Consider the following 27,722-nt stretch of genomic DNA (forward strand, 5'->3'; position numbering starts at 1 on the left):
TCCTTATTATTCTATTTTTATAAAATTAATAATTATATATCATGAATTAATAAACATTAATTATTGACCATAACATATGCAATTAAACCACTATAAAGCTGCAATATCTCCTACATTGGCAGAATTTAAGATTGTATCAATAGGAGACAAAGTGACAGATTAATGAAGAATGTATAATATAGAGTAAGTCAGGGGATATTTACCTCTTATGACACCACCACCTCCCTCTGTCATGCTTGTACCCACTCAAGCATATTAGGACAAGTTCTGATGGTCTAATTTCTCTTACATGCATAAAGAACACAAAACCACAAAAAAGTAACATTAACAAAGAGAAAAAGCTATGTAAAAATAAAATACCTTTTGTTAAAGTTTAAGAAAGACAAATTTGTATCTACAAAGGACATTTCATATAAGCCATCTAATTGCAAGCTAAACACTATTGCTTAGCAAGTATCATCAACTTTTTTATACCATTGCTTTGTTGCTTCAGGAAGGCACTCAATAGTACCCATGGGGCCTGAACGAGTTAATTTGCTTTCCTGTGCCTTTGTAAATACTGAGAAATAATTCAAGAAGTTGGAGGTTTCTGGTACAGAAGGCCATTCTTTACTTCTTTGCCTTTACCTTTGCCTTTGTTAATAGTAGTATGTAAGAAAATGTGGCTTTGCTCCTAAGGAAAGTATCCTTTGGTATATGGATTGCTGAAATCATTTTTGTATCCAAAACTACTATTTTGTACAGCTTATCAGAAATGCTGACGCTCGCCCTTCCCTGGGTCTCATTTGAGTTGTCAGTGCTGTCGTGATTTTAATGCACACACACTGGGACGTGTGTAGCTAATACAAATGTATGTCTTTGGCATAAATAATATTCATCGTCGAGTTTTCTTCTATGATGTTTTTATGACCAACAACCTTTCCACTAGGCAGATAATCGCACATTGTGATTTTCAATGCATCATCGGGCAATAAAGAAGTATGCGCTGCACGAACTGAACCCTCTTCCATGTGACAGGAACAGCTTCAACATAAATTACCCATAACGGGTTTATTTGTCATGAACTGCAGCCAAAATACCCTGATGGTTAAGTTACCTCCTGCATCTTAAACTCCCCTTCAAAGATTTTTTATGGTTTTTGAGTCAAAGCTTTGCCTTCAACAGCTATTCAGCTCTAGCAATAGTTATGAGTTCTACTGAAATCAAATAGTTATAGAGGATTAGCAATGCCAAGTTTCTCACCTGTGGCTTATTTGGCAGCTTGTAACCATATATGAAGGAAATATGAACATAAAATGAATATATAAAACATCAAAACTTAGTAACTGATAGTCTTTTACATAGATTGATTCATTTAATGCTCACATATTTAGGAGATAGGTTTTATTACTAACGTCATTTCACAATTTCACAGATATGGAGCCTCGGCTTAGAGAGGTAAGGAGTCACACCACCAGTAAGTGATGAAGCCAGCAGAAAACCCCAGACTCCTGAGTTCCAGGCTGTTAGCACAATTATTTGTCAATTCTATATACAAGTCCTTTGTGTTATTTTGCACAAGACATTTTGGGTGCTGTAGAAGAGATGGACAACAAGGCATAGCTCTGCCATCAAGTTGCTCAAAATACAACAGAAGAAACAGACATATACATACAACAAGTAATAAGGGGTAAGACATGACAGTCGCTGAAATGAGGGGTAGCAAATGTGAACTGAGAGGTAGAAAAGTTCCATGCTAAAGAGTTTGAATTGAAAATGGCACAAGCAAGTTCAGTAACTTAGTGTGGAGATAGATTACATTCTGAATACCAAGAAGCTCTCCCACACCTCGTGCACACGCACATCTGAACTCAAATGTGGACCCTCCTGGAAGGAAAAATGAATGCGCAGTCCCTGAAGGAAGCTTCAGTCAGCAGGGTCTGGCTGGTGACCAACAGGGAAGCCCAGCTGCCTGGCCCACAGCAATCCACATCCCGCAGCAATTCACTCTCTGTGAGCAAACGCTCTGCACCATCTGTGCATTTAGAAAAAGGAGACAAAAACAGCATCAGCTCAGCCAAAAGCAAGAGCTTCCAAAAATGAAAGTACAACCAGTCTGTGCAAAAGGACATTTCATCAAAGACCCAGCTTTTTAGTTCCAGGCTGACCTGCAGGTCAGCTCAGCTTAAACAAACAAACATTTGTTGAGCCACTCCATGTGCCAGGGATAATAATAGGGGCTAAAAATAGAGAGATAATAAGGAAGGTTTCTTGCCTTCCAGGAGCCCATACTCTAGTGGAAGAGACAGATGTATACACAAAGTGTACACAGCAGGCTCTGCAAAAGCACAATTTGGTCCAACTAGAGAGATCTAGTAGGCTCTCCCAAAGCAGATTTTCTCAAATGAAATAGTGTCTATAGATCACCTAGGAACTGTCATACGCAGATTCTTACCCTGTTCCTCCAGGGTGGGGCCTTGGATTCTGCATTTCTAACAAGTTGACTTGTGAAGTTAAAGCTCCTGGTCTAAGAACCACATCCTGAATGTCAAGGTTAGAAGAGACAATCATGCTTCTGTGTGTTGTGATTAGTGAGGCAAAGAAGCTGGGAAAGGACGCTTTACTGAGGAAGATCTGAGAAAAAGCAAGCATGTATGAGCCAGCCCGTGACCTATAAGAAAGGTGAAAGAAGTTCCCCATTTACAGGGCAAAAAAGCACAAGGCTGAATGTGTCGAGGGAGATTAGCAGGAACCAGGTGTTGGTGAAAACTTGCCTTTTATCCTATAGGTAGGTCAGTGATTCACAAAACTTCAGTACTTAAAGTCACCTTAAGAGCTGCTTATAATCCAGATCCCTGGACTCTGCCCCCCCAGACTGTGATTCTAAAGCTGTCGGGATAGTAATCTGAATTTTTTTACAACATCCCTCCCTAGCAGATTATTAAGCAGGCGATTAACAGACCACACTTGGAGGAAAAAAGTGGCACAGATGGTGGGCAGGGCTGAAGAGTTTTAGCCAGAAAAATGAGATTTACTTTTTGTGAAGTCATTGTAGAGCTAGTGGTTTAAATTGGAAAAGTCTGGAAATATTAAAACTACTTAGGAGCCTGTTAAAATTATGCAATTATGTGGTGAGATAAGTCAGAAATAGAGCATTCAGAGGAGAGGACAGATTTGAGAATCACATGGAATTGCCAGGCCTTTCTAGCTGATTAAAGGCAAGGTGTGAGGGAGGTACAGTAACCTATGTGACCCCCAGCATTTTAGCCTAGGTTGATAAAGCCACTAACTGAAATAAAAAACAAGTCAACCATTGGTTTAGGTGAAAATGATGGTAAATTTCAGTTTGTGGTAGCTGGCTGTTAGGTTTCAGAGGGTCAACCCAAAGTGAATGGGCATCAGACGGTTAGCTATCTAAGGCAGGAGTTCAGGAGAGAAATTAAGGCTGGAGGTCTCATGCAGAGAAAGAAGTACAAAACCCCTAAAGTTACCTGCCTCTTGCATCTCTCAAAACTCAAGACCAATGCCTAAAATGGTACAGGTAGATTTTAGACTTCTTAGCATTATACTTTGATCCCTTTGGAAAGGAAACAATTTTATGATTTTCAGCCACAAATAGCCTAGAGGAAATTAAAATAAGAGTTTTAATAGAAACCATCAAATGGAGACCTCTGGGTATCTATGGACAAAAGAGATGCTCCATCACATAAAGGAATCACCATTTGAGGCATCATACTTTTGGTTTTTTATATAATAACCTGAGGATATGTTTTATTGATTTTAGAAACACAGGAATGGGGAGGAGGAGCAAGAGAGAGAGAGACATCAATATGAGAGAGAAACATCAATTGGTTGCCTCCCAGACGCCCCGACCAGGGGTGGAACCCTCAGCCTAGGTATGTGCCCTGACCAAGAATTGAACTCCCAACCTTTTGGTGCACAGGATGATGCTCCAATCAGCTGAGCCATCCAGCCGAGCCACCCAGCCAGGCTGAGGCACCATCTTTTTTCTGCAAAGGTCAGGCAGTTGTGAATGGGGGCAGACCCCAAACCAGTATGTGACTCACATGAAAAATAATATCATTACAAAATGGAAGGATAGGAGCGATGTCAAGGTATGTAACCCATGATCATCTGAGAAATAAATCACCGTAAGCTCTGTGCCAGTACACCCATTTATTTAATTAAGAATATGTAGAGTAATTAATTCAAACATCACCCACTGCCATCAATCAATCATGGTTTTTGGTTGAGCAGATAATATGATCAATAATGAGTTCATTCCTCTTCCAAAAGTGAATCCATAATTTTGTTAAACATTAGTAGAGAGCGTAATTGGTACTTACTACAAATATAATTTTGGTGTCCTTAGAAAACTACTTTTACTTTAAAATTTTGAGGGTGTAATTATGTACATGGATATAGGTAGATATAGAATATCCCACTTTGATGAAAAGGAAAAAAATTAAAGTGAGAGGAGGTTGATTCTCAATTACCTTCTTTAGGCTTCACCACATACAAGGCTAAAGCAGAGGGATGCATCAGTACTGGCCTCAGGCTCTTTGTCCAATGCTGGGTGAGCATTTACACAAACTGAGCTAAGCTCACATAGTGGAAGAGTATGCTGATATTGAAAATGATGTTGATAAACTTGGGAAATATACAGGACATTGTTTTCCATTTTAAAACAATACAAAATTGCATAAGAGCAATATATGCATTACACTTAAAAAACCCCCACAAAATTTGGACAGAATATTGAAATGATATCAAGGATGATTTCTTGGGAGCTAATTTTTCTTTGTTCCAGTTTGCATCTCATTTTCTGAAATGATAAAGTTTTAATTTTATGATCATAACATATAGATGATCACACACAAAACAACTAAGTCCTTTCTGTTTGTATTTATTTCCTCTGTGCTTCTGCTCTGGGCCTCTTCTCTGAATTAGACATTGGAAGGTCAAATGGGTGATCAGCAGAGAAGGGGCCTCACCAAATAACCAGACATAGGGGTGGGTCAACACTAGAGGCAGAAAGGCACCTAGGTTGTTGTCTCCTTCCTCCTCATTAAGCCCTTCAGAGGACTCCCCATAACCTTCATATACTAACTGCTGAGAGGTATCAGGCCTCTTTGATATCTCAAACCAGCTTTTTTGTTATTATATTTGTGGAAAAAATCAATAGCACATAGAACATCTCTGTTTAAGCTGTTTTTCATAAATGTGGTATATCATGTTATGTTCCTATTGGAGAAAAAGCCTGGTTATATTAGGATATCACATCTATTAGAAGAGCTATTATCAAAAAGATAGGAGGTAACAAGTGCTGGCAAGGGTACAGAGAAAAAGGAACTTTTTCACATGGTTGTGGGAATGCAAATTGATACAGCTACTATTTTAAAAGGTGTGGAAGTTCCTCAAAAAAAAAAAAAAAAGAAAACTGGGACTACCGTGTGTCCCAGCAATGCCACTTCTGGATGTACAGCTTAAGGAAATTAAATTCTGTCTCTAAGAGGTGTCAGTGCCCCCACATTCGCTGCAGCATTATTTACAATAGCAAGGACATGGAAGCAATTCAAGTGTCCACACACAGATGAATAAAGAAAAAGTGGTATATATAAGGGGACATTATCAAGCCATAAAAGAGAAGGAAACAACATGGATGAATCTTTACAGCATTATCCTAAGTGCAGTGAGTCAGCAAAGAACTGGGGGAGCGGGCATGAGGGAAGGGCAGGGGAGAGCAATGGAGGGAAAACCGGGACAACTGTAACTGAACAACCATAAAAGTAAATAAATAAGATGACAGGTTTTATTTTAAAAAAAGAAAGTCAAATTATGTATGATCCCACTACATGTGGAATCTTAAAAAAAACAAAAACTTACAGAAACAGAGAACAGATTGGTATTTACCATAGGTATAGGGCAGCGGGGAAAATGAATTAAAGTAATCAGAATATAAAAACTCCCAATTGTAAGATAAATAAGTTCTGGGAATGTAATGTACAGTATGATGGCTATAGTTAACAGTACTGTACAATATAATTGAAAGTTGTTAAGAGAATAAATCTTTAAGTTCTCACCACACAAAAAAAGATAGGTAACTATAGAAGGTGATGGATCTGTGTGTGTTAACTTATATTACTGTGACAATCATTTCATAACATATAAACAAATCACATAATTTATCACATTGTATACTGTAAACTTAGTATTATGTCAATTATATCTCGATAAAAATGAAAAATGATGTAACATCTAAACTCTTTCCAGATATTGATATGTTAAACCTTTCCATTGCCAACAGAAATAATTGTTCTTTTTACATCAAGTTGTGCTACTTCCAAGGAAAAAGATTTGCAAATTAAATATTCATGATGATGTTCTTAAAGTATATTTCCATTGTACAAAGTGATATTCCACTTAGGAACTTATGAAACAGTGATCCTTAAAAGAATTTCAGAACCAATCTGTTCTATCTTCAAGAATGATTCTATTTGGTATAGTTTTTGACAATTTGATTTGCATACTATATTCATGAAGCTTAATTGCATTAGCATAATTGTAGTTCTGGGCTTTAAAATATGTAATACAATTCTGCCCCATTTAGATTTTCCAGGACTTTGTGTAGCATTTGAAAAACTTTCAATGACAAAAACAAACAAAAACATATATAATCAGAGAAACTTTTTCCAAGAATCTGATTGAATGGTAATATCACAAAGAAAATCAGACAGTTAATAATCCTTGTCCCAGACCACCTTTTTCAGGAGGCAACCCAAATAATATTTCAACAGTTCCCAATAGGCCAGTGAAGCAGGTTAGAATTCCTGCTGTTTTCTCCTTCTCTTCTCCACCTTCATCAAGTAATATAGCTTTATGCCTATATTAAAGCATCTGTTTTATGTAAAGAGAAGCAAAAAGGTGAAAGGAAGTTCATGAAGAGAAAATAGAACATAACAAAAAGAAAATTATAGAAATCGAAAAGAATAGGAAAGCCCAAAATTTGAAATTCATGAATACCTCTGCATGATAGAAATTGAGAGAATAATATAGTGACAAATAGATCTATATTTTTTCTATCTACCATGGTTTTTATACATATAAATATTTATTTGCAAGAATCTAAGCTAATCCTTCCTACTTAAAACATTTTCAAAACTGTGGTTTCAGAAATTGCTTCTTAAAATGTATGACAAATAAAGAGATACGGGCTTGTATGTGCTAGAAATTTAATAAATTTTAGAGCTGCTTCAAATTCAGAAATCATCCTGTCCAACTCCTTCAATCAGATGTGAGCACACTGAGGTCTGAGTGGGCTCTTACAACCACCCAGGCAGAGGGCAGAGGGCAGACAGGCTCACAGATGCTGATTCTGTTTTAGAAGAATTTTGCCAGAGGTTTCACATTGTTAGCAATAGAGCCACAGGGATTTGGTTGGTACAGCTCAAACTGTCATCGTTAAATTCAAATAAAAAGTTTCCTGAAATGACTATTTTCCAGGATCCTCTTCATTGCAACATAACAGCAGCCCTGGGCCAGAGCCTGATCCTGGAGTTACAACACCCATATCATTTTCCGTGGCTGTATGAGAGAAACGTGGGTGATTTATATAGTAATAACTAATAACAACTAATATATTCTGAGTGACTCTTCTATATCAGGCACATTTTTAAGCACATACACATACCATATTATTTAATCCTCACAATAATCCTATGTAGTAAGTACTCTTATTATCCCACATTGACAAATAAGGGAACTGAGACACAGAAAGTTTGTGTGATTGCCCCAGTCACTCAGCTATATCGAGATTTGATTTGATTTCCACAACTATAATAACTCTTTAATATTATTATTTCCATTGTATAGATGGGCAAATAGAGAATTAAAGGAATCAAAATGCTACTCTAAGATGGCTGAAACCATTGGTGTTAAAACCAGGGTTTGAACTAAGCTCTGATTCAGTCTGGATGGTATTTATGCGTGCCCCCTGTGGAAGTCCTCCTTGAATGGCATTACTTCTACAGGCCATTTCTGAGCCTACACTGGTGAAAGGTGCTATAAGTGGGAGGCCAGATCCAGCCATTGGTATGGGGAATGGGCCTCATCAGAATGATGAAGAAATGGGACACCGAGGTGTATATTTTTGAAAGGGTAGGTGCCAGTAATCAGAATTGGTATTATGAATAAGGATGGAATGGAAACCAGGGCTAGAGGTAATAAAATATTTCTTAACTTAAGTCAGGTTTGTTCCTGGGAATTGAGGAATGACAGTGTGAGGGAAAAGGCATGAGGTGGGAATCTTGTGGGCTTAATACCAATTATGTTAGAAACAGGCCCTGCTGCCTCTCAAATGTAGACAAATACAAGCTGGTTCATCAGAGTGTATGGAGGCATTTTGAGAGAAAGAAATGAGTCATACCTTCAAGACACAGATGCTGAAACAATAAAGATGATCATGAGCATATCCAAAATGAGTTCTTACTATGTGTGATAAAACATTAGGACAATTAGCCAGTGTATTCATCCTCTGAGGAATGAGCTATAACTATCTTCAGTTTGCAGATGAGATAAGCAAATTATGGAAAGGTTCAAAGGCAATTTTAATGACACAAAAATTTTAGGTAGAAGTGAGAAAGAGAAATTTAATTTAAAGCAAATAGGTGATAAGAACCCCAAGATGGACCTACAGCATTTTCCTGAGAAACATGTTTTAAACACACAAATTAATCTCCTAGTCCCCTTTCACTGAAATCCTGGGCCACAGCCTTGTTCTTGACTCCTTAGCACCATATTATGTTTTTTATGGATAATAACAGTAGCTAACATAAGTTAGGTTCTTATGCTGTGGGCAGGGTTGTTCCAAGTGTTTACATCTTGGGGCAGAACTCATAATGTGTGTCAAAGTTTCCTTTTCTCTCCTCATTTTGGAGCTTCTTCTAGTAGCAGGAGATGCCTGAACTGCCATGTACCACTTCTCAGCTGTGGCAGAGAAAAGGCCATGCCAGTCCTCCTGTCCTTCTATTCCCTCGTGCAGCCAAGCAGAGGCCTGTGGTCCAGATGGCCAAGCTCCAGGATTCAAGGAGTCTGGACTGCCAAGCAGCTGCGTGGACACCAGCTGCCTCAGAGGCCCACCCAAGCCCATCAGTGACTTTGTGTAAATGAGAAATAAACCTTTGTTGCATTAAGCCACAAAAATTTTGGGTTGATTTTCAGTCTACTCTAACATCTCCTGAATGGTAACATTCATAACTCACTTAACCCTCCCAATACTCTTATGACTGTCAGAAGAGAAAAGGGATATGTATATACTTTCCAATATGATGAATTACAGCTAAAATGTGATTCCAACGATCCAACCCTACTAAAGCTAGAAGTGGAAATCTGCCTTGTTCCACCTTCTGGAAAAAAGTATCTAACATAGCATACTTGAAAAATGATTAGGGTAAAAATAGTATACCAAGGCTAGTTTCATAATTAGAAATATTCTAACTTTAGTCTGTTGCAGGTAACAAAAACAAAACATGTTGCTCAATTGAAAAATGAGAATAAGAAAAAATGATTTCATTTTTTAGGAAAATATCCCACAGAATAAAATAGTCAAGTAAAAGTTAGTAGGAAGTTACTAATAGCATATAATGATCTCTAGGGGAGATAAATTTGGTGTTTTTTTTTTTTCATGAGAGAAGGACTTTTACGATGATTAAATGGTAAGCAATAGAAAAATGTATCAAGAGAGAAAAAAGGGCAAAGGTTGAGAGAGAGATTAGTTGCCTTTTGCCACACAGTCCGCAATGAGGATGATTAGAAGAGACCATAATTGATTACTAAAACCTCTCAGCCTGTATATAAGAGGAACTATGGAGAATTAATCTTCAGTTATAATAAAATAGATGATGATAAGTATAACATGTAACTGTCAATGTGGAACAAAACAATAGCTGAGAAAGAGGAAGTTAAATAGTGACTTCTTGCTTTTTTGTGACAGTACTTGGTAAGGGCACTACACACAGCTCTCAGAAATGCATCAAAAGAAAAATAATATTAATTATTGCTAATGTTTATAGGGTGCGTTCTCTATACTGAGCACTGTTTGAGATATTTCCCATTGAATAACTTTAATTTTCACAATCCACATGGTATTCACATCTCATTTTCAAAAGAAGATAACTCAGACAGAGAAACTTTAACAACTTGTCTAAAGTCACAAATATAAAAAAGTAGTAGAGGCAGGATTTAAGCCCAGGGTCTGGCTCCAAAGGCTGTGTTATTAACCACTGTGCTCGCTACCTCTCTCCCAAGTCACTGAATATGGACAAGTGGTAATGATGCCTTTACCCTGTGATCATGGAAAGAGCATGAGGTGTAAAATCAGAAGAGTCAAGTTTCATTTCCATCCACTCTTATCACTTACCAAGATTGAGACCAAGACCAGGTGTGTCCTTTGTAAGCGAGGACATCCATGGTCTGTGATCCACAGCATAGGGTTGTCATGATCAAACAAGCAAGGGGGAGATGTGGGAAGTGCTTCGTAATCTGCTAATTGCTTAATACCTACAAGAAATTAAGTCCAGGACACAGCGCAGATGAGCACTGAAAGCATTCCATGTAATTTCCTGGGAGCATTAGTCAGCTCATTTTGCCACTACAAAGTACCATAGGCTGGGAGACTTAAATAATAGATTTTTTTTTTTTTCTCAGAGCTCTGTAGGCCGGAAGTCTGAGACCAGGGTACAGCATGGTCAGGTTCCAGTGACAGCTCTCTTCCCAGCCTTCTCCACTGTGTCCTAGCATGGCATAAAGGGACAGAGGAAGAATAAGCCCTCTGAAGGCTCTTTTGATAAAGGCATGAGTCCCCTAGTGATAGCCTACCCTCATGACCTCATCTAAACCTCTCCCAAAGGCCCTATCTCCACATACCATCACATTGGGGGGAGGGCTTGAACATATGAATTTGGGTGAGATAAACTTCAGTCCCTAGTACTCAGTGAAAAAACAAAGTATTTCTTTGTGTGTTATTTTTGGTAGGGAATCTGGAAAACAGGTTAAACATAGGAAGAAAGGAAAACCTCCTGAAAATAGCACTAAATGTTCGGTAAATCCATTATATCACAGAGAAAAAAAAGGATCAGATATGCATATATGTTCAAAATGATTTTAAAATGCTTTGAAAAAGAGTGTAGAACTCATTGGAGAAATGCTTGAAAAACAAGCTATATTGTATGAGGCACTTTACTGTAGTGGTAAGAATAGGCTGCCAAGATCTAAGCTTTGATCTTGACTTTACCATTGTGCATAACCTTGGCCAAGTCACTTAATTTTTCTAAGTGCAGCATCCCTCTCTTCTATTGCTAGGGTTCCCTGCCTAGCAACTTACAACTACCCATAGGTCTTAGTTATGTTCCATAAAGGAGTACATTCTCCATTGATAGAGATAGTCTTTGTCTTGAATCTCTGCTAATTTGAGATCTTGATGCTGAATTTTTAAAATCCATATGTCTAATTTTGGACTCAATCTGCATGTGGAAGTCTTGTAAGAATCCCTAAACATATCCAACAGTGACTTCTTGGTACCCAGTCTAACTCCACTTAAACTCATAAAAATTTTGAACAATATGATTTTTCTAACTGGCTACACAAAAACTTCTAAATCATTCTTGACTCCTCTCTTCTCTCACATTCTATATTATAGTATTTTTGCCTTCAGAATCCAACCATTTCTAACCATTCTTTCCTCATAACATCTTCCACATAGATTATTGCTAAGCATCTTTCTTATGTTCCTTTTTGTTCCAACACTTGCCTGCCTACAATATGTTTCCTATGCCACAAAAATATTCTAAATGCCTGTGTCAATGCAAGTGGGTCAATTTATTATAACTTTTTCATTTACATACCTGCATATATATTAATAAATTGAGCAACTGAGTTAAAACCTATTTGTGACTCTTTCTAAGAAACATCATTGAATAATTTTGAAATACATGACTATGGGCAGGAATTAAAGTGATGAACCAAAAAGGAGAAACAAAAACAAAGTACACATACTCACAAAGAGACTATGAGTAAGAGACTATGCCAATTAAGTTCCTAGGGATGTTGGAGAATTAAAAAAGATGAAGTTGAGGCCCTGGCTAGGAAGCTCATTTCATCAGAGCATCATGCTGATATATCAAGGTTGTCAATCCCTAGTCAGGACAGATAAAAGAATCAACCAATGGTATAAATAAGTGAAACAACAAAATGATCTCTCTTTCTCTCAAATCAATAAATGAATTTTTTAAAAAAAGAAATTGAATTGGGCTTCTCTGTGTAAAATATTTATTTACTAAAAGACTAGAAGTAAAATCTATATATCCAAGTCCATATTACAGATGTAAAAGTCATTTTTAAAGAGTATGTAGACTCCTGTTTGGGTCAGCAGCTTTGACATGATATACTGAGGGAAGAAAGAGAGACCACATCTCTGAGCTCAGGTTGGCAGTTCTCAGCCAAACCTACTGAATTCTCATTACAGATCCAGGACCAGCAGGGGCAGATTCAGATTTCTAAAGGCAGTTCCCAACTGACAAACATGTGATGTTCCAGCAGTTCATTTGAAAATTGACTGTGTGGAAACCACAGCATTTTTTCCCATAAAAACAGTGTTATTAATGGTGGTGGGGTGGATCCCATGGCCAACACATAAAAGCTTATTTAGCCCATAATAAAGCTGAAACTCAGCACATTTGCTGCAGAAAAATAATTCTCTTGCAACTAATAATGTAACAAAACAGAAAAACCTATAAACTTGAATAAAAAATAGTGGTTTATTTCTCTTGAGTACTGCTGCTTATAAAGGAACAGTTTTAATTAAAAGAGGATGAGGGACTAGATGGAGGTGTTGATGGAGAATCTAGAGGGGACTGCTGGGAAGTCATGAGGCTGGCTTTAGTTATCTTATTTCACTTTGAAACATAAGGCATTGTGCATATTTGGTATAGCTCTATCTACTTGTAGCATTGTTTTTTGTGTATAAGTCATAATGTACATATTTTTTAACTCTAAAAATAAGGAAGATAAAGGAAATAAGAAGTAAGAATATGCTAATAAGATAGCCTGAAGAAGGTTAAAAGAAGTAAGAAAAATGGATGGAAGGATGGATTTGTGTATATGCAAGAAAATAGTAACATAGATTAGCTGAGAAGAAAAGGGCAGGTTGTGAGGACTTCTGGCCAAGATGGAGGTGTGGGTAGACACACTGTGCCTCCTCCCACAACCAAAAGAAGGACAACAAATTTAAAAACAAAACAAAACAAAATCAGAACTGCCAGAAAATCCAACTGTATGGCAGTCTAACAACCAAGGAGTTAAAAAAGAAACATTCATCCAGACCGGTAAGAGGGGTGGAGAGGGGCAGCCAGAGTGGAGATGACTCACAGCAAGGCAGCAGCTGGAGGACCTTGGTGGGTGGTGGGTGGTGGCTGTTGGAGTGGACAAGACAGCCACTGGAAGAGCGGGCGGTCCCACATTTGCATGTGGATAAAATGGGAGGAACCAATGAGGAGCTAGAGAGACTGAGCAGCCCAGGGTTCCAGCTCAGTGCAATAAAGCCTCAAAACCTCTGACTGAAAACCCCTGTGGGTGTTGTGGCAGTGAGAAAAACTCATTGAAGAGACCCAGAGGGTCCTAGAATGTACACAAATCCACCCACCTGAAAATCAGCACCATAAGGGCCCAATTTGCTTTTGGGTAGTGACAGAAGTGACTGAAAGCTGGCAGAGAACTGACCAACAGGGAACAAGCTGACTGTTCCCTCTTGGACCCCCTCCCCCACATACTGCTCCACAACACAGCAAGGTGTGTTGCCCCACCCTGGTGATTACTTAAAGCTCCACCCCTTACTATGTAACAAGTGTAGCAAAACAAAAAAATGGTGCAAATGAAAGAACAGATCAAAGCTCCAGAAAAAAACACAACTAAGTGATGAAGATAGCCAACCTATCAGATGCACAGTTCAAAACACTGGTAATCAGGATACTCAACTCAAGTCAGAATTGGTTGGGTATGGTCACAAAATAGACGAAAAACTAAAGGCTATGATAAGTGAAATAAAGGAAAATGTACAGGGAACCAACAGTGATGGGAAGGAACCTGAGACCGAAATCAACAATTTGGACCAGAAGGAAGAAAGAAACATTCAACTAGAACAGAATGAAGAAATAAGAATTCAAAAAAAAGGAGGAGAGGCTTAGGAACCTCCAGGACAACTTTAAATGTTCCAACATCCGAATCATAAGGGTGCCAGAAGGAGAAGAACAAGAGCAAGAAATTGAAAACTTATTTGCAAATATAATGAAAGACAGCTTCCCCAATATGGCAAAGGAAATAGACCTCCAGGAAGTCCAGAAAGCTCAGAGAGTCCCCAAGAAGTTGGACCCAAGGAAGCACACACCAAGGCACATCATAATTACATTAGCCAAGATTAAAGAGAAGGAGAGAATCTTAAAAGCAGAAAGAGATAAGGACACAGTTACCTACAAAGGAGTTACCATAAGACTATCAGCTGATTTCTCAAAAGAAACCTTGCAGGCAAGAAGGGGCTGGAAAGTAGTATTTGAAGTCACAAAAGGCAAGGACCTACATCCAAGATTCCTCTATCCAGCAAAGCTATCATTTAGAATGGAAGGGCAAATAAAGTGCTTCCCAGATAAGGTCAAGTTAAAGGAGTTCCTCATCACCCAGCCCTTATTTAATGAAATGTTATAGGGACTTATCTAAGAAAAAGAAGATCAAAAATATCAACAGTAAAATGACAACAAACTCACAGTTATTAACAACTGAACCTAAAACGAAAACAAAAACAAACTAAGCAAACAACTGGAACAGGAACAGAACCACAGAAATGGAGATCACGTGGAGGGTTATCAGTGGGGGAGTGGGAGGGAGGGAGGGGAAAAAGGTACAGGAAATAAGTAGCATAAATGGTAGGTAGAAAATAGACAAGTGGAGGTAAAGAATAGTGTAGGAAATGTAGAAGCCAAAGAACTTATATGTATGACCCATGGACATGAACTATGGGGGGGGGATGTGGGTGGGATGGGGTGTGCAGGGTGGAGAATAAAGGGGGGAAAATGGGACAACTGTAATAGCATAATCAATAAAATATTTTATAAAATGTTATATAATAGATATTTAAATATTTATTAAATAAAAGACTGGGTATAAGACAGTTACTGGCAAAACTAGTATTAGAACCCTGGACTTTTGGTTTCTTACTAATTATTTGTTCATTCATTAATTCATTTATTTACAAACACATTATATACCAGGTATCTCCTATGCTTTCAGAATATATTTAGGGAGACAGACATTTAAAAAACACTTGCAGCACATTTTAGTGAGTGTAGTGAAATACACATAAGGAACCAGGAGGACATAAAGTTGAGTCATGTCTATCTGGAGGAGTCAAGAAAGGCTTAATGGAGAGACTGTGCTTGGGTCCTAAAGGACAAGTAATAACCAGTGTATCGGGCAAAGAATGACAGAGTACAGAGTGCAAAGCAGAGGGAAATGTACACGTGCTGGAGATATTTCATACCCAAATGTAGATGATATTGAGGGACAAGAAACAATAGAAGTTAACAAGAGAAGCAAACAAAAGACAAGCTTATTGATGGCCTCCCTTCAAGGAGCGCCATCATTTCCCTTGTCCTGAATTGTGGCTGGTACATAAAATAGCAAGTGCTACTTTCTTGGAAGTATTGGAGAATATCTCTTTTTAGCTAACTCACTTTGTACCTGACCCTTGGCTAACCCCTTTACCTGATTGTTGAGAGGGCAAGAGTCTAGGATCCACTGGTCTATAGTGGATTCTATAGTGGTCTATAGTGGATTCCTGCCTGGATTTGAAGGCAGGTTTAATGTGTTGAGTTATCCAACCCAGCTCTTTCTCACCCTATCTACTCTGAATAACCATGTTCTGTTTTCTGATCTCCAAGTAATAGGTGGAGGTCCAGAGGTTGGAAGCAGGATTTCTCTGCTCAGTAACAGGATGATTCTCGGATGAAAAGAAATAAAAAGGCAATTCTGATCAACCATCTAAGTCATTTCTTTCCCTACAGATTTTCAAAGTGGGGAATGGAAAGGAGATTATATTTGGTACCTGAGTCTTATCTGTTTCTCAGTTGATGGAGAACCCACACAGAAGAGTATGACGGGTTCTGTAAAGGTCCTCAACAGCTTTATTGACCACATCGAGCAAATCTGGACATTTACCTTCCACAGGCAAGCAGCATCGGATGGGTAGTTCTATAGAAGAAACTGTCTTACAATTTATAATAAAAAATTTTTGATAGGCAACAGTTATTGACACATCTAACTCTTTCTAGAGAAAATCACATAAACTTTAAAAGAACTACAAAGAATTGCCTTAACTTCATATTGATCACCAGAGAGCAAATGGAGCTATAAAGAAAGGTAAAATTATATTTTGAATTTACCTACAGTAAAAATGTTTCAAAGCACACTTGGGAAGTTGGGATACTGTATTATGAGCACAATTTTGCTAGAAAGAACACAATTGGACAAGTTAATTTCTCCAATGGGACTCTGAAATCCTTTTACTATAGTCTACATGAGGATTCTTTGTAAAGTGACTTGACATATAAAGATAACCCGGTTATAATTTTTTCCCATCAAAAAATAGAAAATGAGAATCTACCACAGAGTATCTTGATTTGGGGGATAAGGTATTGTATGGTCTATTAATAGTATTAGTATTACTGATGGAATACAAATTTGAAAAGACATATTTTTTATGAAAAAGATTTACAAATCTTTTTTTATAGTTTTTTATTGTTGTTCAAGTACAGTTGTCACCATTTTCCCACCATAATTCCCCCCACTCCACCCACCCCCACCTCCCACCCTCAATTCTACCCCCCTTTGGCTTTGTCCATGTGTCCTTTATACATGTTCCTTGATGACCCTTCCCCTTCTTTCTCCCATTATACCTCTCCCTGCTCCCCTCTGGTTACTATCAGTTTGTTCTTTATTTCAACTTCTTTGGTTATGTTTTGCTTGTTTGTTTGTTTTGTTGAGTTCCACTTATAGGTGAGATCATATGCTTTACAAATCTTATAGTCAGCTAGAAAAAATGATGTAAGTGTGCATTTTAAAGACCATAACTGAAAAAAGAAAATATGCTATACTCTTTTAGAGAAGTAAAAGGATTATGCTGTTTAATCTTCTATGAGTTCAATACATGTAGTTCAATCCAGAGGGATTCCTGTGGGGATATAATTAATGATATTTTGTGGCTCCAATTAAAATGAGATTCTTAATCTGTCTAATGTGTTGGTCTACCTTTACAGGGAAGAAAAATTATACTACAGATACACCAAGCAATTAAATTTACATTAGTGCTACCAAGAAGTGTGAGTAACTTTTTCTTATTGGAAAATACTCCATAAGGTCAGTACATCTGACAAACTTTCCACCCTGAAACAGGATAAACAATTTTTTGACATTACAAACATCCATTGTGCCTATTTTCGTAGTACCAATATACAAATATTACAAATATCACCCTCAGGCTGTGAGCTATCACTGTGCCTCAAGTTTCATGTCCCTTCCTAGAAACTAGGCATTCATCATAAACTACAATAAAGAAGTTCCAGTTATGGTCCTCACTTAACTCAGGCCTGATTAAAAGGAAGAAGAAAACTCTAACAAGGGACTAAGAGGTTCTGTTTATAAAAATGTTAATCTACTCTTCATTGGTACAAATTACATGTTGTATATACCCGATCTAGGTTTAAGAACAAATGTTTTATCAAGTGAAAAAGCCAGTAACAAAAGGACAAGTATTGCATGAATCCACTTATATGAGCTAGGTAGAATACTTAAATTTATAGAGACAGAAAATAGAATATTGGCTCCCATAGACAGGGGAAGGGTGGCATGGGGACTTGGTTGATGGGTACAGAGTTCCAGTTTCAGAAGAAGGAGTTGTGGAGATGGGTAGTGGCAATGGTTGCACAAAAGTGCAGATGTGCACGTGAACACAGTTAAAATGGTAAATTTTATATTATGTCTACTCTATCACAATTTTTAAAAATACTGTCTTACTAGATCCTTCATTTGGAAGACGAATTTCTTCCTAAAGCTATCTGATCATTTTTCAAAGGCTCATCCCACCCGCCCACCAAGACCAGAATGTGGTGACCTCAATACAGCCTGTTTTGCTTAAGCCCCAATCCAAGCTAGTAATCCTATTTTTTCTCAGTTTTTCAAAATTTTAATTTTATTTTATTGAAAATTTATTGAGTGTCCACTATTAGCTGGGCGTTGGTGTAGCTTCCTTATGCAGTAGTGAGCCAAAGAGTTGTTTTTTTTTTTTTCTTTTTGTTTTAACTTTTCTTATAGAGCTTACATTCTTTTTCTCTAGCAACAGAAATTTCTTTCACTCAGTTTTGGCCCTCCTGGTCCTGCAATGAATGAATGAACTGTTTACAAAGGCAACTTCCTGTGAGACAAGCTGAAACTTTGAAACAAAGTTCCTGCCAGGTTTAGGAAATCTTGAGGTTGTTTGACATGAATTTTGTTACGCGCCTCTCCTGGGATCAGTGAGAACAGAGGACCCAGGAGAAAAAAAAATACAAAAGGAAGAAAGTTTTAAAAATTCAAAATGACTAAAAAGTTACAGTGGGATAGTATATGAGGTTTGTCCAGAAAAAGTTTAGCCATTGTTAATATAAGAGAACACTTTGCCTGACATCAGGGTAACCTGGTAGCCAAGGAGAGGGGACTGGAATGTGCATGCGTGAACAATGACGGCTTCACCATACTAAGTCAGTGGGGGTGGCAGATGCCGTTGACTGAGCCCGTGTAGGGTGTGGCTGTCGCATTCAAAATGACTGAGCTGGTAGAGCAACGAATCTTCATCAGAGTTTGGGTTAAGCTTGAACATCCCTCCATGGAAGCTATTTAGATGATTCAGAAGGCTGCAGCTGTGGGCAGCTTCATCACAACAAAGCCCTGCTCACGCAACACGTCTCATGCAGAGTTTTTTATTGAAACATCAAATTACAGCCCACATTTGTCATGCTGTGACTTCTGGCTTTTCCCAAAACTAATATCACCTTTGCAAGGGAAGAGGTTTCAGACCATCCATGAGATTCAGGAAAATATAATGGGGCAGCTGATGGTGATTGGGAGAATTGTGTGACGGCCCAAGGTGCCTACTGTGATGGGGACTGAGGCATCATTGTCCTGTGTACAATGTTTCTTGTATCTCATATCTTCAATAAATGTCTTTATTTTTCATATTACATGGCTGGATACCTTCTAGATAGACTTCACATGATTTGAGATTGAACATCCATTTTTTTCTATTCTACTAAATATAGAAGAGGCAAGAAATATCCTGTTTTTAAAAGTGAAATTCAAAATTAATATTAAATTAGATATTAAATACATATTGATATTAAAATGAGATATTGCTATTGAGTTGATATTAAGTGGAAACTCTAGAAAAACAGCATGTGGAGGAAACCTCTGAACTCTAAAATATCTTTTTCTCCAGATCTACTCCAATATGTAGAATTCATGGCCTTGAGTATTCTTTGCAGGGCTGTGCCAGGATGAACTGGGGCCCATGGTTAACCCTCTGAAGCACGCCCTGTTGTGAATAAATCTCCACTTTCCTTATAGTTACGAAGGTCTTCCAACAGAAGAGTTACCTTTTAAAATATATATATTTCATGTATATGAATATTTCATATATAAAATATATAATACATACATAAATTATATATGTGTACTAAATATATACAGTATATGTATGACTAATATATAACTACATGACTTCATACATTTTACCATATGTTAATTGGTATTTTCAATTTGTTCTAGGAATTGTCCATTCACATCTTTTGCTCATTTTCTGGTCCTAATCTCCCTTTCCAGACTTATTTATTACTTTTCCTATCATAAAACCTATGGTTGCCCAAAGAGATTTGTCTCTAAATATTTAATTTCAAGGGCTATAACATTTCTGTGCTTGTATTTATACTGTTAATCTTCCATTGACTTTCTTTCCCATCTTTCCCTTCCATATTTATCTAAGTCTCTCTCAATATTAAAGGCCCACACGTTCTCCCAAACATTCCAATGCTCACAAGCTCTTCATAAATGTCCTATCTCCCTTAGAGACCTGGGGATTTCATTTTTTTTTTTTGCAGTAAAACTTTTTAAACAAATTTTCTTCCTTATAAGGTGAAAATTTTTCACTGTTTTTTTTGACAGAATGAAGGATCAAAATTTAGACTAAAGATATAATCTAAGGGACTGAGCCAATGTAGGGTCCCTGGGACCTGGTGAATCATTTACTTGGTGTGTTGTGTTGTTGCCTCAGTGTCTCCAGCATGAGAATCAGAATTCTCACAGGAATATCAAATAGATCAAATACTTCTCAGACACCTGCTCTTCAAGTGAGCCATACTGAATGGGCAACATGAGAGTACTTGAGAATGAAGTGAAAACCGTTGGTATTTTTAGATAGCTACAGTATCCTCTTATTAGTATATGATACATTCCATGGAACGCATGTGGATTGAAATGTCAATGCATTATCCAAGGTTCTTCACTTTCTCCAAAGGAGGAACTTCACAGTTAAAAAGCTATACAGAAACAGATCCATATATTCATAGTACTGATTTTAAATTAACTTCCCTGTAAAGTAGCAAGAGAAATGTGGTAGGCAGTTAGACAGGTGTGAGCAGAGTAGGACGATGAGCCAGGTGTGAAAGGTCACCGAAATGGAAAGGCCCAGGGGACTAGCAATGGCAAAATTGGGAAAACAAGGACCTTGCCCACAGGATAACCTTTCCTCCCCTACCATATCACTGGTCATACTGTTTAAAACCCCTGACCTTTCATAACACTGGTCATGTGGCTGGGAACCTCCCTTGACCATTCCTCCTCTGTTATGTCCCTAGTCACGTGGGCTAGACCCCTATTAGGAGGGGAATGAACAAAAGGGTCAAAGAATAGCCTTTAAGCCAGGGGTGTCAAACTCATTTTCACCGGAGACCACATCAGCCTCGCAGTTCCCTTCCAAGGGCTGAATGTACTTTCTCTAGGACCTTGATGGGTTCACAAAGAAATTTGATTTAATTGTTAGAACATGTGATCCTGGTGATCTTAACCTAATCCAATTAATATACCTACTAATTTCTGGGAGCAAAACAACAGAATTTCTAAATGGGGTCTGCTGGGAAACTCTTAGAGAGGGGTCTGCTTTTATTGTGGAGGACCAGGTCATCTTTAGAAGTGTTATAGAATACTAAAAGGACATTTACAAAGAGAAAAACAGAAGCAGGCATAGGGTTGCTCCAAGGACTATGAAAGGGCATTTCCCCTTCTCCTTACTAATGGCTTAGGAGCTATTAAGATTGTCATAAAAGGGGAAGCTACTAAAGCCCTGTAAATGCAGGGGCTACTTTATCTATTCACCACACCCAATGAGTTGCCTCCTCCCTTGGAGTAAAGCTTTTGCACAAAAGGCAGGGATATCTAATCAACCAATGTGTTTTTAAATCAGAACCTGTTCCCTTTCAAGTAGGCAATGTTCCAGGACAATGTCACCTGATAGCTTGAGATTTTCTTGAAATCGGTGATGCCCACATGTCCCCTTTTCCAGAATGGTGAAATATATTTAAAACTAAATGAATCAGATACTGAACCAACTGGGAAAATAATATTTTTTAAAGGAACCTCCACAAAAGGAAACTAATCCTCAGACTGATTGAACATTAGCTAACCATCTTTTCTTCATTATTAACTTCCATGAGATCCTCGGGGATGGCTTCATAGAGACTCTCCCTTCCCTTCGGGGAGTAGCATCTCTCTCTCCTAAGCTTCCAAAAGGACCAGGGCTCTTGGAAACATGAAAAGCAGGGAAACAGGTCACTTACCTGACTACTAGATACCAGAGTTGTACAATGTGTATTCCATCCGAGACAATGGAGACATTAGGCACCATTTGTATGAACAAACACTATGCAGGGGCCCTCTGATAAGGTTAACTAATTACGGAAGTCAGCAGGCAGGGATACCTCACTTGGGATGGCCTTTGTGCAGAGTAGAGTCCACCTGTCTGTGTGAAGTTAGTACAGCTAAGCAGTGCTCAGCTGTAACTGAATACAGGTCACTTTGAAAACCGATACTCGAGAGTCAGGCACTAATGTAAAGGAAAGTGGTTTATTCAGATGCCAGCCATCTGGAAGATGGGGGCCTCTTTTCTTAGAGCCCATCTTAACATCTCAGTGCAGGCAGAGATTTTCATAAAAAGGGAGAGGGGAAAGAGAACAAAGAGATCAAGGGGGGAGGTTGAAAAGTACTCTATGTGCAGACGAGCACAGTCCATTCCGATAAGGCAAGTGATGGTCCAGTGTGCAGCAACCTGGTTTAGTCATCCTAGCTTTACTTCATTCTGGCTCCGTGGTCAAAGGTCAGCAAATCTCTCAGAATTGGGATGCTTGAATAACAGAGTCTGTATCTTTTGAAGTTAGTTCCTAGGATTCCTATATAAACCTACTGCTTATCTACAAGCTATGTATTAATCAGAGCAAGCATTGACAGAAACAGTGTCAAAGGAATGATGGCGGTAGGTTACAATTCCTCGCTGTTACAATTTTCCACTGTTACACACCATCCCTGTGATTGTTGGTAAGTCTGCCCTCAGAGGACATGGTAACACTCTACACCTCAGGGTATCCCTGTGGAGTCCACTTACCTGAGTGGAGTAAGTCCATCCTCCCCATAACTGGCCATCAAGGGGATCACTGGTAAGTCTACCCTTGGGGCATGTGGTATGCACTCCACACCCTGGGTAGTTCCTGGGTGATAGAGTACCTGCCCCACTGTGTCTCAAAGATCACAGGACAGCCCAAGACAGCCCAGAGGCTAGCAGGAATCTTCTAACTCTCAGCTCAGAGCTTGTCTGTATCTCCATAGATGGGGAACCAGTCCCCAGTGCCTCAAGATACCCCTTTGGGGTACATACTCGCCCACTGGGAGAAATTTGACCCTGAGTCTCTCAAGAAAAAGATCTTTTGCAACATGGTCTGGCCCCAATATAAAGTAGTCAGTGGAAAGGTTTGGCCAGTTAATGGCACCAATAATTTCAATATTGTGTTGCAGCTAAATATGTTTTGCCATTCCCAGATGAAGTAGGTATAGGTTCCATATATCCAGGCCTCTATAGCCCTCAGGGATGACCCTAAGCTGTATATTACCTATAAACTACATCTCTCTGTAATTGCTAGAGAGCACAAAGGAAAAATATACATAGATGGAAAAAATTCTAAAAATGGTGAATCAATTTGTCAGCCCAACATCTGAGTAGCAACTCAACCCTTGAGTTATTAAAAAGAAAATAAAAGAAAAAGAAAAAAAGCTGTCCTTGTTCTATAAATGAAGTTTTTAAGGGGCCAGAGGTATGGCTCCTGAAACAATTCAAAGCCCACCAAATCCTTTTCCTTCCCAAAACCTCCCTTATTCAGCTTGAAAATCTTATAGATAGTAGGCTTTTTGAACGAGCATCCTTCTAGGGGGAACTTATATTTCTTTCCCTGTACCTTAGAGATGAAAACACCTGGTCTTCTTCAAGAACCCTTGTCTGGGCCACCTTTTAAAATACAGGTTTCCAGGAGGTATTCCTGATTGGAGAGGGGAAAAAACTTAGTCATCTAAGTAGATCAAATTAATTTATTCTAGCTGTTAAACACTGATTGCTAGACAAGTCTTAAGTTCACCTACTTCTGGCTTTTTATTACAGAAAGCTAGAAAATAGATTTAGAGGTATTAGTAAATGTCTTATATTTTATTAGAAGTACATGTCTTGAAAGTGTGAGTGTGTTTACCAGTGGAGGTTGTGTTAATAGAAGGTATAAGGTGTGGAGATACTTTTTGAAGGAAAAGGAAGAAAATGAGTTGTTCTAAAATTGGTTATTTCTGAATGAATTTGGAAGGGGTAACTTAAAAGGGACTAGGAAAGTTGTAAAAGGTCTGTGAAAAGAAATCTTGGGGGAAATTAAATATTCTATAAATTATTTAATTGAGATCTTCCCCTGAGACCTGGAGGAGCCAGTGCAGCTCTCTTTATGCAGCACACCTGCAACTTTCCCCACCCCTCCCCCCAGGGATATTTATTCTGTACATATAATTACATAAAATATATTATTATAACACATTCATATTTACTCTAAATATATGATCTAACAAAAACAATCCTGTGAAGTCTGATCAGATTAACTAAACAAAGACAAAAATTCTCTCTCCAGGTTTCAGACAGTCCCTATGTGGACAGCTGATTGTGAAAGCTTCCGGTGAAGTTTGACAACTGCTTCATATTTGATACTCAGATTGTATAATTGCTTTTTCTTTGTTTTGATTGGAAGTGACCTATTCAAACTGGATGGACAGCTCAGTCAAAAACTTTTAGCATAATTTTTTTATGCATAAAAAAAGCCTTAAAGAAGGAAATTGCACACTGATTTTTGCATTTCTCTCTATAGTTCCTCAAACTTTCTATGGATAGAAGCCATTCAAGAAGAAATTCCAAAATACAGACTTGTGGGCCCCACACAAAATCTACTAAGTCAGACTCTCAGGAGTAGTCTAAAACGTCACATTTAAAAATAACCTGCCCAAGAGGCTATAATTTACAGCTGGGTTTTGGAGTCATAGGAAAAACCCTTAACTCTGTTTCTATTATAAATATATTCCTTAAATATCCAAATAAAATATTAAATAAATAAAAATGTGCTAAACTAACATATCCATTGCATTAAAATTTATATTTTAAAGTAAATTTCCATACTTATTTTGCCTTCTTACCAATCGGAGTGAATTCACATGGAAATTTCCAGCTCTCCACTTCATTTTGCTGCCCAAAGCTCAGAGTAAAAATCTATGTTCTGATTCTACTGCGGTATGTATGCTCCAGAGAGGTGGGAGATTTGCCAGACAATAAGAAAAGAAATAGGTGAAAGACCTTAACTAGTCATTGAGTAAATTGTTATATCTTTTTTCCTGGTTTTTGTCATTAAGATTTCAGAAAAGCATGGAGAATACATAACTCTTAGTTGTTTCAGGAAAAATAAAGTTCTTTATAGACTCAAACTTTCATTTTTTAATTAGAAGTTTTTTTTAAAATTTTAATTCTAATTTTTAAGTATATTTTACTGATTTTGCTATTTCAGTCATCCCAATTTTTCCCACTTTGGCACCTCCTCCAGGTATCTCCCTTACCTTCAGCAATGCCCCCCTTAATTCATGTCCATAGGTCATGCATGTAAGTTCTTTGGCTGCTCCATTTCCTATGCTATTCTTAACTTTCCCCTCTCTATGTTTTTCCTATAAATTATGCTTCTTAATCCCTGCACCATTTCCCCATTCTCCCCCTTCCCCCTCCCAGCTGATAACCTTCCAAATGATCTCCATATTTATGATTCTGTTCGTGTTTTGTTTGTTTTCTTAGTGTGTATTTTATTTTTAGATTCAGTTGTTGATAGTTGTGAATTTGTTGCATTTTTAATGTCCGTGGCTTTTATCTTCTTCTTTTTCTTAAATAAATCCCTTTAACATTTCCTGTAAAAATGGCCTTTTCTACATAGTCCATACTACTAAGACAGGAAGTAAAATCAGCTCTACCTAATATACAGGAAAAAACACAGGGAGGCTGTAAAATCAAGGACACAAAAAAAAAATATGGCCCAAATGAAAGAACAGAACAAAACCCTAGAAAAAGAACTAAGCAAAATGGAGATAGCCAACCTATCAGATGCAGAGTTTAAAACACTGGTTATCAGGATGCTCAGAGAACCCCTTGAGTACAGCAAAAAAATAAAGGAAGAAATGAAGGTTACACTAAGTGAAATAAAGAATAATCCACAGAAAACCAACAGAGAAGGGAAGGAATCTGGGATTCAAACCAACCATTTGTAACATAAGGAAGAGATAAACATTCAAACAGAACAAAAAGAAGAAACAAGAATTCAGGAAAACAAGGATAGGCTTAGGAACCTCTGGAACATGTTCAAACAGGCCAACATCCGAATCATAGGGATACCAGAAGGAGAAGAGGAAGAGCAAGAAATTGAAAACGTATTTAAAAAAAATAATGAAAGAAAACTTCCCTAATTTGGTGAAGGAAATAGACATACAAGTCCAGGAAGCACAGAGAGTCCCCAACAAGTTGGACCCAAAGAGAAATACACCAAGACACATCATAATTAAAATGCCAAAGGTTAAAGAGAGAATCTTAAAAGCAGCAAGAGAAAAGGAGACAGTTACCTACAAAGGAGTTCCCATTATACTATCAGTGGATTTCTCAAAAGAAACTTTGTAGGCAAGAAGGGACTGGCAAGAAGTATTCACAGTGGTAAAAAGCAGGGACCTATAACCAAGATTACTGTATCCAGAAGAGCTATCATTTAACATTGAAGGGCAAATAAAGTGCTTCCCAGCCAAGGTAAAGCTAAAGGAATTCATCACTACCAAGAATCAAATTTTCTTGAGCTGGAAGGAACATAGGAGGAATTTAGTTCCATAGCTATAAAACTCACCAGCCTAACATCTGAAGCCAGACTGTGCTTTGTACACTCTATATGTTGAATGACTCAACAGAGATTCTGAGAGGTAGCTCAGAATAGAGCAGGGAAAAATTGACATCAAATTTTAGACAAAACCTGATGTTTTTGTGTATAACACCTCCTCAATTACTTAAGCCAGTTATTTTCAACCTTTTCGATCTCACTGCACAAATGAACTAATTACTAAAATTCTGTGGCACACCAAAAAGGTTATATTTTATGCAGACCTGACCAAAAATAGGTATAATTTTAATTCATTCACACTGAGTGGCTATTGTTGTGTTGGCTGCTTTTTTTTTTTTTTTTTTAATTTGACAACCTAAGGGGAAAGAGGTTAGTGCCCCTGACTAACGAGTCAGGCATGGCATGTTTTAAGAATTCTTGCGGCACACAGTGTGCCATGGCACATGGATTGAAAATTGCTGACTTAAACCAAGTGTCTTGAGTGACTCTTTCTTCTTGTTGTATATAACTCCATCACATGGCTTTGCATTGCTAAATAACAGTCTCTGATCATGCCCCTATTGAAATAGAAATGTAAAATAACAAATGACCAAATTTAAGTGAATATTAAAAAAATAAGAGTAAAATCTTAGATGACTCAAAAAAATGTTTAAAAGCCAAATTATTATTTAGAAATGAAGGAAATGGGGAATACTTTTTACCTCAAACCTACAGGTCACAGTGAAAGCACTATGTGAAGCTTTACCTCATAAATTAAGGATGCAAATTAAAAAATAAAAGGGAGTGTTATCAACAAGGTGATAGAAGTCCCAGCTGTTATTCACCCACAGAAACAGTGATTTAGCAAAAATATATGTACTGAAACAGCCTTATTAGATTTTTACACTACAGTTAAGAAGTTGCAGTACCCTAGGTGAACACCAGGCAGAGAAGGACCACATTGAAACAGGTAAAAAGAGCAATTTTACTTTATCTGCATCTGTTCCCCTACCCAAAACTGGCACAGCTCAATACCTGGAAAGAATGTCCAAGCTTGTGGCTCCTCCCTTGGGGATACACAAAAGAATGAAGAATGTGTCCAAAGATCCAGCTTTTGAAAGGGTTGCCAAAGAACTGGGTTCTTTCTCAGCTCAC

At 37.9% G+C, this 27,722-nt stretch overlaps 1 long non-coding RNA gene across 1 annotated transcript; it reads right to left on the minus strand.

Moving 5' to 3' along the window:
- Positions 1–667: 667 nt before the first annotated feature.
- Positions 668–24,994, minus strand: LOC123479532 (uncharacterized). Its single transcript, XR_008425671.1, has 3 exons — positions 24,868–24,994; positions 23,607–23,687; positions 668–2,014 (listed from the first exon to the last, which is right to left on the minus strand). It is a non-coding gene; the product is annotated as an uncharacterized lncRNA (long non-coding RNA).
- Between the last annotated feature and the right edge of the window lie 2,728 nt (positions 24,995–27,722).

The sequence above is a fragment of the Desmodus rotundus genome, chromosome 1 (genome assembly GCF_022682495.2).
Source record: "Desmodus rotundus isolate HL8 chromosome 1, HLdesRot8A.1, whole genome shotgun sequence".
NCBI lineage: Eukaryota > Metazoa > Chordata > Mammalia > Chiroptera > Phyllostomidae > Desmodus > Desmodus rotundus.